The sequence below is a fragment of the Mustela putorius genome, unplaced genomic scaffold (genome assembly GCF_011764305.1).
Source record: "Mustela putorius furo isolate JIRA1106 unplaced genomic scaffold, ASM1176430v1.1 tig00003988_pilon_pilon_pilon, whole genome shotgun sequence".
NCBI lineage: Eukaryota > Metazoa > Chordata > Mammalia > Carnivora > Mustelidae > Mustela > Mustela putorius.
The window spans coordinates 15,952,334-15,964,794 of record NW_025422127.1 but is presented as its reverse complement, the minus strand read 5'-3'; the positions used below and the strand labels follow the sequence as shown (position 1 = coordinate 15,964,794).

The 12,461-nt window shown below is 39.1% G+C and overlaps 1 protein-coding gene and 1 pseudogene across 2 annotated transcripts in view; one reads left to right on the top strand and one right to left on the bottom strand.

Moving 5' to 3' along the window:
* Nucleotides 1-9,977, bottom strand: part of ADIPOR2 (adiponectin receptor 2) — a 99,121-nt gene extending 89,144 nt beyond the window's left edge. Inside the window, exon 1 of one of the 2 annotated variants that reach the window (XM_045071834.1) lies at nt 9,791-9,977. The gene's annotated coding sequence lies outside the window, so the exon portion shown is untranslated. The remainder of the gene's footprint in view (nt 1-9,790) is intronic. The other variant, XM_004773732.3, reaches the window with a different exon arrangement.
* On the top strand, nt 4,614-5,278 carry LOC123389646 (annotated as a pseudogene).
* Nucleotides 9,978-12,461: the final 2,484 nt, after the last annotated feature.

The following is a 12,461-nucleotide window of genomic DNA, read 5'->3' as shown; positions in this document are numbered from 1 at the left end:
ACTTAACAGATATAACCAAAATACATAATTTCCTAAAATCAAATTAAAAAGACAAAACAAGGATGCCTAGGTGGCTCAGGTGGTTAGGCATCTGACTCTTGATCTGGGCTCCAGTCACGATCTCAGTGTTGTGAGATCCAGCCAATGTGGGACTCTGTTTGCACTGGGTGTGAAGCCTGCTTGGGATTCATTCTCTCTCTCTCTCTCTCTATGCTGGCTCTCCCCCTACCAGACTCCCACAACTTCGCCCTTGCCCTGCTGGCAGCGTAAACATGCCCACTCTCTCATGGACACTCTCTACCTCTCTTTTTAAAAAAAAAAGACAAAGCAATAGAGCAACAGGCATTGCAGCAGGGAGTAAAGGGGGCCCTGTAGCAGGCACTCAATTCAAGAAATGGAAACCTGGGGCGCCTGCGTGGCTCATTGGGTTAAACCTCTGCCTTCGGCTCAGGTCATGATCCCAGGGTGCTGGGATCAAGCCCTGCATCGGGCTCTCTGCTCAGCAGGGAGCCTGCTTCCTCCTCTCTCTCTGCCTGCCTCTCTGCCTGCTTGTGATCTCTGTTCAATAAATAAATAAAATCTTTAAAAAAAAAAAAAGAAAGAAAGAAAGAAATGTAAACCTGAGCACTCCACATTTGAAAAAATGCTCAATTTCATAATTACTCATGAAAAATCTTAATTAAAAATTAAGATGATGTGATATCTTATCTATAAAAATCTCATCTGATTTGTAAACAAGTAAAATATCTGACAATGCCATGGATCACAGGATTTGGAAACACCAAATTCTCATATTCTCACACAAAAACAAAGTGACACAATTTTGGAGGGTAATTTGGCACTATCTGACAGAGTTAAAAGTTTCTGCATTATTTATAACCTCCAACCCATTAACTTCACTTCTGGGTAATTTTCACTACAGAATTTCATTTCAAATTTAGTAATCATAGGGGGCCTGGCAGACTCAGAATAGCATGTGACTCTAGATTCTTGGGGTTGTGAGTTCAAAAGCCCCACATTGGTGCAGTTACATAAAAATAAAGAAACTTACTAAAAACAAAACTTAGTAACCACATACATACATATACACAAAAAGAAACAAAAATTTCACAAAGCATTTTATCCATACTGCTTACAATACAAACTGACACTTTCTATCCTATTTTAATCCCTAAACTGATTTCACAAGCCATTCATTAATGGCTTCCAACATGCAGTTTAAAAAACTCGCCAAATACCTTAAATATGTGTATAAGGATTCCTCATCAGGAATACTCAATGTAGGATTGTTTTTAAAAGAGAAAAAAACAGGGTGCCTGGGTGGCTCAGTGGGTTAAGCCTCTGCCTTCAGTTCAGGTCATGATCTCATGGCCCTGCGATCGAGTCCCGCATCAGGCTCTCTGCTTGGCTGGGAGCCTGCTTCCTCCTCTCTGCCTGCCTCTCTGCCTATTTGCGATCTCTGTAAATAAATAAAATCTTTAAAAAAAAAAGAAAAGAAAGAAAGAAAGAAAATAAAATAGGGAACAACCTAAATACCTATCAACATTTTAATAAACTAAAAATGGCTATATTCATTTAACAGAATAATGTAACTATACCCCAGATAAAAGTGATGACTATAATTAGGTTGAACCATATGAAACTCATTTTTGTAGGTCAAAAATGGTAATGTATCAGGAATTTCACATGAATCAAAAATACATGTTTCAAGAAAAACAAGTTACAGAATAAGCAGAATACTGTTTACATCAAGTTTGAAAATATACAAAACAATATTATGATTTGCTTATGAATATATTTCTATTACCCAAATCAAGCATTAGGAATGATCAACACCAAATCCACAATAATCATTAGTTCTGGAAACAAGTGAAATATAATCCAAGAAGGTTATGTGCAATTTTTTTCTGAAATGGAAAATATGAGAAAATGTTGAAATTTTATACAGCCGTGTTGTGGATATATGAATGTTAATTATATTGGTCTCTGTAGTCTCCTGAACGTCTGAGATATTTTAAAGAAAAAAAATCTATTACCCAAATAAAATGCACATATGCAAACTAAATTCAAATCAAACACCATGCAAAATTTCTTTCACGGGCCTGAAATGTTAATGCTTAGTCTTCACCCTAGGGCCTCTAGCAAAAAAAAAAAAAACTAGCAAACAAACAAAAAGAACAGCTTTTATGTACTTCCCAACTTAAATAGTTCCTTAAAATCTGTCAAGAAAAGATTTACCCCTGGGAAAATTGGGTCTTGTTCCTCCTTCCAGTTTAAAGCTATGTATTTTACCATATTTCCATCTTTACCCTTGCTGCCAAGAAAACTCAAATCCAAATTTTATTCTTAGTCATTGAATTATGCTTCTTTCTTTTCCTCCTTTCCTCCTTATATTTTATTACACTTCTGGATGACACAGGATATAAATAAATTCCAAGCAAATAAAAAGTAACGTGCCTATTCCACCATGCTGAAGAGTTTTCACCACATCACTTTCTTCCATGACCAAAGGAAGGAGTGTAATAGATACAATTATGTATAATATGCTCACTAAACTAAGATTCCAGGTCATACAGGATTTAAGTGAATAGGCTGCCAATGAAAAATAATTAGCTAATATACTAACAAAAGAAATGCATACGAAAGGCCTAGACGACCAAAGGTAATTTAGTAAGGTAAGTTTGTCTCTTTAAGACCATATGCTTTATATGCTTTGTTTTCTAGTACATGGATACCACAGAAAATATATAAATCTATTAAGAATATGTAATACTGGGGTGCCTGGGTGGTTCAGTCAGCGTCTGCCTTCAGCTCAGGTCACGATCTCAGGGTCCTGGGATTGAGCCCCACATCCAGGGGTTCCCGCTCAGTGAGGAATCTATTTCCCCTCTCCCTCTACCCCCCCATGCTTGTGCTCTGTCTCTCAAATATTTTTTTTAAAGATAAAATTTGTTTAAAAAATATGTAATACTATAAATCAGCTATTAAAAAATTCTATTTTTCTGTACTCTTCCATTAAAAAACTACAAAGTGTCCTTTCCAACAGGTATTTTCCCCATGCCTGAAGATATCCTGGCGGTTTCTAGAATTTAGCTTCACTTTTCCTTCTCTCTGTACACTTATAATGTCTAATTAAGCCAGGCTATAAAATCATTTAGACAGCATACATACCCTCTAACACATGGTATACTGCAATACAGAAAAACCAAAATCATGGGTTATATGAAACAAATCCCCTATTTAATCCATTCCTTAACTTCCAAAACTGAATACCAAATGTTACATATTAAATAGGTTAATTATTCCTAACAAACAGGTCCTAGGATAGTCATCAGCCTTATTTATCTCATTTTAGAATTAAAGGATGAAATAGAGAACATATCCCAAAATGACAATTTTATGCTGCAATTTTTCAAGTTTATATTTCACTAAGACTTTGAAAAGGTTATTTTTAACAAAATTAAAGCACTTCACTCAACAAGAGCACAATCCAATTTAGGTTTTAAAAAGACCATTACTTCCCACTTGCTATAAGCCAGGACTGCTGTTTGATATAAGAAAACTACATTCTGGGGCGCCTGGGTGGCTCAGTGGGTTAAAGCCTCTGCCTTCAGCTCAGATCATGATCCCAGGGTCCTGGGATGGAGCCCCGAATCAGGCTCTCTGCTCAGCAGGGAGCCTGCTTCCCCCTCCCTCTCTCTCTGCCTGCCTCTCTGCCTACTTGTGATCTCTGTCAAATAAATAAATAAATAAATAAATCTATCTTTTAAAAAAAGAAAACTACATTCTCCTTACCCTCAAAAAATATATAGTCTACTGGCCCACCCCTCAAACTCTTTTAACAGGGGTGGCAAAACCATACTGCTTTCAAGGGCTGGACAGGGAGTCTAAATAGGTGAGCAGATCTTAAGAGTACTAGGAAGAACAACTACAGAATGTAGGCTCCATCTATAATAATTCTAAATCAACGTCAAAGAATGACATCACAACAAAACACCTCTCCAAGTGAGAGAGACATAATATACTAACAAGATAAAGACCTTTTTTAAAAAGTTGGCAATGGCATGGAGAAACTAGACCTCACCCACATTTGTGGTGAGTGTTTACAGTGCTGTGACCTTTCTGGATGGCATTCTGGTAACACGTATCAAAATGAAACCCATGTAGCATTGTATGTTAACTAAATTTTAAATAAAAATTTAAGAAACTAAAATAAAAACCATGTACTTCCTTCAACCCAGTAACTAGACTCTTAGAAAGTTATCCTATAGAGTCATTAGCATCAGCAATTGTACATATGTGTATGTACATAACACAGTAAATTTAAACAATCTAAATATCTAGTAATAGGAACACTATTAAATTATGACTCACCCATGTAATACTACCTAAAAGAACAGAGTAGATGCAAATGTACTGATGTGGGAAGCTACTGTGAATATTAATTTTTTAAAGCACGCTACTATGAGCCAAGATGGCACCACCTGCCGAACTCCAAGGCTATTTCTAGTCACACGCAGAAGCATTATTCCGACCCACAGCTGAGAAGGGTTGGCTGGTTTCGGGTGTAGGTTTTCTGAGAGCTGCTTATCGCCAGCCAATCTGTACCCATTATGTCCAGCAGAAACAAACACTAGCTGCCCAGCAACCTGCAGCAGTTACAGAATTAATAAAGTGGACCCTCTGCCTATGCTGAGAGTCATTAGAATATCCACTACAAATCCAAGTGGAGATTCTCAAATTGCAACTAAATAAAACTAGCCAAGAACTGGCAAAGCTGGAGATGTTTATGGCACTGATTGGTCACTACTACCAAAAACATCTCAACAACTTTCCTCAAGAGCTGAAAGATCTGCTTTCCTACAATTACACTGTCTTGTAGACCTTCCAACAACATTTTGCAAAGCTTTGATCTCTGGGAGGAAAATCTCATCAATCCATCAAGTTTGTTACTGCTCTTCTTTGAAGTTCTACATTGCCATACAAACTTTAAAAACTTAATACACTCATTTTGTGACCGATTAGAGTAAAAGTACAAAATACAATAAAATGATAAAGTATTACAGAATTTCATGTGCACGTTAAGAGACAGCAATGCAACCACAGCCAAGATATCTTTTAAACTGATGACTAAACTCTTCAGAAGAAAGATCTGAAATGATGCCAAGACTGTCAATGTTGTCCCAATTCATACTTCTCTGAGGTCACCAAATGATTAGCTGCTGCCCTGACCTTCTTCCTAGGAAAAGATATACAAGAGAAACAGGACAGCAACTAAGAATGTTAGTGTAGTATGCCACAGAGAAAAGAAGCTCCAAACACTAGGAAAGGTTGAAAGGTCATTAAAGTGTTTACAAACAAAAGGGAAGGAAAAAATAAGAGGTATTTTACTTCTCAGTTACCCATCTGATTCATGATTCTCCAAGATTTTGCAGGAAAACTACTACTGCAGCTCTAAAGAGATGTCTAAAGTGAATATGATACTCTAGAAATTTATCTCCAGATTGGCGGGAATTCATGAGTTTTTTCTAACTTCTATTCCTTTGTGCAAAGGTTTCTACAGCAGCACCAAAGACAATTAGTAAAATCCTTCTGTTTGGTGCACCAACACACAAACATCTCATCACCTGTATAGTCCCAGAGATCATTCAGTCACTCGTGATTGTGGACACCCATTTCATCATGGACAAGAATTCTGGGTAAATCATGACAGCAGGAATCAATGAAAGAGATAACAGCTGAATGACTAACTTCCTCAAAGCTTGGCCCAGCATAAAATACACAACATTAAGAAAGTGACCATGTCTGCTAGAACTTTGACTCAGTTCTTCCCAGCACTAAATCCCTCAGATGAAGAAATCCCAGGGTTAAGATTAGATAAAATCGAGAGTACAAGAATATGCGGAATTAGATGCTTAAATTTACATTCTAAGAATAGAAATGCGGAAATGGAGAAAGAGGAAGAGAATGCTAAGAACAAAAAAGATGGGTGGGGAAGAAACTGTTTCAGTGAGGAGAATGTTAATGGTAACTAGGTTGGTCTGCATCACTTTTCTAATGAAGAACAGCAAGAAAATCTCCAAGAAGCTGAAGAGCTTCAAGAAGCCGAAATGTGGGGCTCCTAGGTGGCTCAGTTGGTTAAGCAACTGCCTTTGGCTCTGGTCATGATCCTAAGGTCCTGGGATTGAGCCCCGCATCGGGCTCCCTGCTCAGTCGGGAGCCTGCTTCTCCTTCTCCCTCCGCTGTTCTGCCTGCTTGTGCTCTCTCACTCTGTCAAATAAATAAATAAAATCTTTAAAAAAAAAAAAAGATGAAATGTCCAGTCAAAAAATAAGAATTCTTCCTTCCAAGAAAAGCAACTGACATACAACATATACTTTTGAAAAAGAAAAAAAGAATCAAATAACTTCCTAGCAACTTTTCCATTCCAAAAAAACTGTTAAATTTGTGTTATTAATCTGAAAATTCGTGAATTAATGATATTTTTTGCACTACAAAGTCCAGAAGCACTATATTTTAAAAACCATCCGAAAAAAGCACACCGCAGACAAGATTGGTTGAATCCCTTTTTAAAACACAACTCTGCAACATAAAAAGGACACCTATTATAAAATACAGATTTTAATTAATGACTATGTAACAACACTGGTTCAACTGTAACAAATACACATTAACGCATGCTATTTTAATAACAGAAAATAGAAAGCAAGTGATACAGAAACTCTATATTATCTGCACAAAATTTCTGTAAACCTAAAACTGATCTAAAAAATCAAGTCTATTATTTTTTTTTAAATCGGCATGTATAAACAAATTTGTGAATAAACATTTGTATAAGCAGACAAAGAGCTGGAAATCTCTATATCAAGCTGCAGTGAATTTCTACAGAGAATGAAACTGGAAAGAAAGGCGTAAGGACAAATTTTTACATCATAAACCTCTGGACTGTCTCAACTTTCCTATACTGAGCAACGCTCTAATGAGAGGCTCTGGAGCATATTGGGAGCCTGGGTACTGAAGGATGTATGGATTCAAATTCCAACTGTACCATTAACTAGCTGATGAACTTGCAGAGTTAATTTCTCTGTGTCTCAGTTCCCTCATCTTGAAATATGGATACCAGTTTGTGTATCCACAGAGCTGCTGCAGGTAATAACTTAATACATGTCAAGTACTGAAAAACTACCTAGCACACAGTAAGTGCTCAATAAATGGAGTTCACCACCACCACCACAAAGTGTCTATTATTCCTCTTCTTTTTTTTCCTTAAATCTTAACTGGTTAAGACAAATCACGAAAACTCAGCTCATCAATCTTCTTTATGCAGTAAGCTCTACTATGCAGAAATACAAATGTATCCAAGAGCTAAATAACAATAATCTGAGGGGTTTTCTTAAAAGAAAATTACTAACAGGGGTGCCCAGCTGGCTCAGTCCCTGCAACTCATGATCTCAGGGTCATGAGTTTAAGACCCACAATGGGTGTAGAAATTACCTTAAAAAAAATAAAATCTTTAAAAAAAATTACAAATCACCACTTAACAGTATGAGCCCAGTTATACAAAAATAATCGCTAACCGTTTCTGTAATAATCACAAAAACAAACCCCTCTGAGTGGTGTGATTCTGGACAATTTTTACTTTCTTCTTTATACTTTTTTGACTCATTTTAATTTTCTACATTACATATGCATGACTATTAATAAAATAAAGTAGATGTCAGCAAGCTTTTTCTAGCAGGGGCCAGAGAATAAATATTTTAGGCTTGTAGGCCACATGAGTCTCTGTCCCACTACTCAATTCTTTTTTTTTTTTTTAAAGATTTTATTTATTTATTTGACAGAGAGAGATCACAAGTAGGCAGAGAGGCAGGCAGAGAGAGGAGGAAGCAGGCTCCCTGCTGAGCAGAGAGCCCAATGCGGGACTCGATCCCAGGACCCTGAGATCGTGACCTGAGCCGAAGGCAGCGGCTCAACCCACTGAGCCACCCAGGCGCCCCCCACTACTCAATTCTACCCCTGCACTGCAAAACCCACCACAAACAACATCAAAATGAATACAGACAACTATATCCCAATTAAAAACTTAACTTACAAAACCAGACAGCTGGCAAAACTTGCCCCACAAGCTATAAAGTTTGCCGGCCCCTGAGTAAAGAACAGAATAGAATTATTTTCATTTTGGAACACAAGATGTGATTTATACTGAAGAAAGTACACAGCTAAATTGATACTAGTGGTGGAAAAAGATTCATCCATTTATTTATTCTTACTCGTCTAGGGATAGAAAAACACAAACTCTCTTTTAGGTTCTGGAAATCCTCTTCTCATCTGTAGTGTTCAGATAAGAGAAAATACGCTATTAAGTAGCAGATATATGAGTACATAGATATATACTTACCTATATTAAGTATAGACATGAACATATACTGGTGGATATACAGTTACAAATAGAAGATAAAAGAAATGCCTCATATTTAAATCAATCTGAAATTTTTTCAAAGTTCCTAATAATTAACCACCAAGCAGTTGCCACCTCCTGAGTGAAGTCCCATCTACTGATGAAATTATTTTAGTTACAAACTGTCAGTCAGCAAATGAAAATCTTCATTTCTATGAAATGAAAAACCAGGAGTGAAAAATCTATCAAATTCTAACAGAATGAGAGTGAGAGCATGATAACAGTAGACAATGGGTGGCCTTTGTCAAGAGAACACTTCAAACTTCAGAAATGACAGCTGAAGATCTCCCCTCCAAAAGTAAAGCTTTGGATTGACGGGAATTGTTTTTAACACCTTACTGACAAGTTTTGTAAGCAAATGATTTTAAATATTACAAAAAAGATTTCTTCAAGTTTAAACAGTTTCTTGGGGGTGGGGAGACTGTTTTTGGAAGAGATCTAATGGGATTAACAGAAGGCTGAGAAATAGAGATCTAAAAATAAAATATTAAAAGGCCATCCTACTAAAAAAAAAAAATTTTAAAAATGCCAAGAACCTGCACTGAAGTCACCATACCCAGCAAAATTCCGGTCGGACATTTGAATCTTTCTACCAAAAGTAACAGTTGGGCAGTCTGGTGAAGTTGTCAAATTTCAGAGACAAACGTATTTACACTTATTGTCAAAATCCAGAAGGAGAAAAGAAGTTACCTATTAGTTTCCAATCCGAACTCTCTCACAGACCCCTGGCATCGATTTAAACCCTGTTACCATCAGTTTTAAAAGAAGCAAACAGTGAAAGACAAAAAGCCAAACGGGGCTTGGGAAACAAGGGCCCAAGCTACTATCCCAAGGTTGCCTGGAGCGCCATCAAAGAAAAGGTAAGGAAAATCTTCGTACCCCAGGGATCATAAAAGTAGTACCAAGCAGAACCCATTCGAAGCCTGCCACCAAAGAAATTCCTAGAACTAATAAAAGGGACGGAAATGAAGAAAGGGAGGGTAGAGACTCTCGGTGGCCGTAAGGAAAGACAACTGCACGCGAAGAAGAGGTGAGAGAGGACTCCGGACCCCGTGCTGGGAGGGGCGAGACGGGAAGGGGGCGCCAAGCGCTACAGACAGCGGTTGAACGGAGGGCGGATCCAGGCCCCTCACGGTCGGCCCCTGGGGCCACTGCACGGCAAACTGTGCCCCGCGGCGGGTCAGGTAAGGAGGCCAAGTTGAAGGCTGGAAGAGCGCGCGCTCCCTGGTCCGCGCCGGGGACACTCTCCGCCTCAGACCCCTCACCGCCTCCTCGACCCCGGGCTCTCTCCCTTCGCCCGGGAAACGGCGCTAACACTCCAGAGACCCTCACCCAGAGCTTGTCGCCGCCTCGTCGCAGGTCTCGCACTCCTCGGGAACCACAACTGAGGGGAGGGGGAGGAAGGGGGAGCGGAGAAGGGAGGGGACCCGGTGGACCCGCGCCGCTGCCGCCGCCGCGATACCGCGCCTGAGATCCTGCTCGCGCCGCCGCGACAGCCGCCGCCGCGTCTTCCCGCCCCCACGACTGCACGTTGCCGTGACGCACATCGCACGAGGCGGTTCGAACCAATAAGAGCACAGTTCGTGCGCAGGCGCACTGGCCCAAACCGGAAACAGCTCTTCTGACCGCTCTAGAACGTGGATGCATCCTGGGAGTTGTGGTTCGACCAGGAACTCAACGAAAACAGTGCTGAGCATCAAGGGACCGAGAGAAAGAGCGCTCCTTGGGCGCGCACACAAATCCTCTCCGTTTTGTTGGGGTTTTTTTGTTTCCTCCCACCAAAAGCGGAAGCAGTTTAGATTAGACAAGGCAGGGGCCCGCCCCAGTTCGGGGACGCTTTTTCCGGTCTCTATGGATACGGGCTACACTCCTTGGGCGGAAGCCAAAATTTAGGGATTTAGGCTGGATCGTGTTTGGATCGTGTTTCTGCCAACCGCCAATATATTGCTAGGTGTCGTCTCTGAAAGCTTCCGAAATAAATCCGAAAGCATTAGCCAAGTCTTGTGCGAAACAATAGCTTCTGCCTTTTATTACCTTGTTAAGGTATTGTGATTTATGTCCTACTCCTCAAAAACAAATGTGAACCCACTCACACTTAGAATACATATAATTCAGAATGATTTGTGAAATGTTCTTGGTGTAATAGCAGATCAGAAACTAATTCAGCATTAAATACTGTGTCCATTTCCCAGAGTGAGTGATTTTCTGCATGTGAGGCTTCAACTGAGACTGAGCTCTAACTTCTTAGAAATCAAAGAATGGTTTGGTTACATACTTTTTCTATAAGAAAAGGAAGTAGGAGCCCTACAGCCCCCATCCGAAAGTTAGGTTTTTCACTAACCGAAAAAATTACAAAGAGGGTTTTCGCTTTTCCAAATGGTAATTTTTTCCTTACCTTTAGCCTGAGCTTGAGAAAGTCTTCTTAAGAAAGCGCTGTATTTTCGGATAACCGGATGAAACCTGGATAGAAATTGATTGGCATATAAAAATGTTTTCCTCACGTTCAGCACTAAGATGAATTTATCACACTCTGAACAGGTTATTGTCTTAATTGTAAAAACTCTTGTTAATGATTAGAGAACATCATAAGCTTTCAAGAATGCTTAAGCCCATAACTTGTTTGTCCTTCCCTTGATCCACAACAACAAGAAAAAACAAAGAATTCTGGAAAAAGCTGCACAGATCTCCTATCAAAAGGCCTAGAGTCTGATGTATAGGGAAACACCCCTCCACCCCAAAATAGGGAACTCTTCAATCCTGGAAATGTAAATTCTAGAAGTGATTAAAGTTACTAAAATCACAAAATGCATGAATAAGATGGTCTTAATACTAGTATTTTTGCCCACCCAGTTAAGCTTGCAAGAGATAAAATTAATACAAATTAAATTACAGAAATTAAATTTAAAGGACAAAATTTCCTTCAAGGAGTAATTTATGTTGAAAATATGAATTACCTTTTTTTTTAAGTTTGCATAATTTGTAAAGGATACAGCAATAATGACTTTGGTTTTTCCAGACATAAAGACATAAGGCTTTTGAGATTGAAATCAAGGAAGACATTCATACACTTCCACAGAACATCAGAAATAAAACACTTTTGGGGGCGCCTGGGTGGCTCAGTTGGTTGGACGACTGCCTTCGGCTCAGGTCATGATCCTGGAGACCCGGGATTGAGTCCCGCATCGGGCTCCCAGCTCTTTGGGGAGTATGCTTCTCCCTCTGACCTTCTCCTCACTCGTGTTCTCTCTCACTGTCTCTCTCTCTCTCAAATAAATAAATAAAATCTTTAAAAAAAAAAAAAAACACTTTTGGATAGCAAACTTGACCCAGTGTATCAACTCACATAGGGAAAAGATAAGAAGAACGAGAGCCTCAGGCTTAATAAAAGGACTGCTAAAGGTGACGGAGCTATACAAGAAAGATAATTAAAGTAGAGGTTATTCCAAGATCTCATATCTTTTCTCAAATCGTCTTTCTCTCTTAATGATTTGCTTTGAAAAAGTGCTATACTCTAAGAAAATTCCTCTGGAATTTGTGTGCTAAAACATGTGAGAAAGAGTCTTCTGATTTCCCCACCAAGATTTTACCTCTCATTCTCTGTCACCTTGATCCCATTCCCAGATCACTATTGCCAATTCCTGGTGCTTTCAAAGATAAAATAAACCACAGTATTTTCTCAGAATGCTCATATCTCAGCTGATGAAGATGTTGTCACCATACTTCCCATACATACCCGATATCTATGCTGGCTTCACCCATGTCACTCACCTAAATGTCACCATTAAGTATTCCAAAGCAGATTTCTCAGACCTCTCTCCCAAACTGTACTTCAGTTACTAAACCTTATATATATTATCTTAGGACTAGCTGTCCAAAAACCAAGGAGAATTCAGTAAAATTCTGTGTCCTCCAGTGTCAGCTGTGGATCTTTAGAATCTCTGCTGTCTCCATTCTTATCGTGTCACACTTCCCCATGGGAGGAGAGTGTAGTTCTTCATCGTCT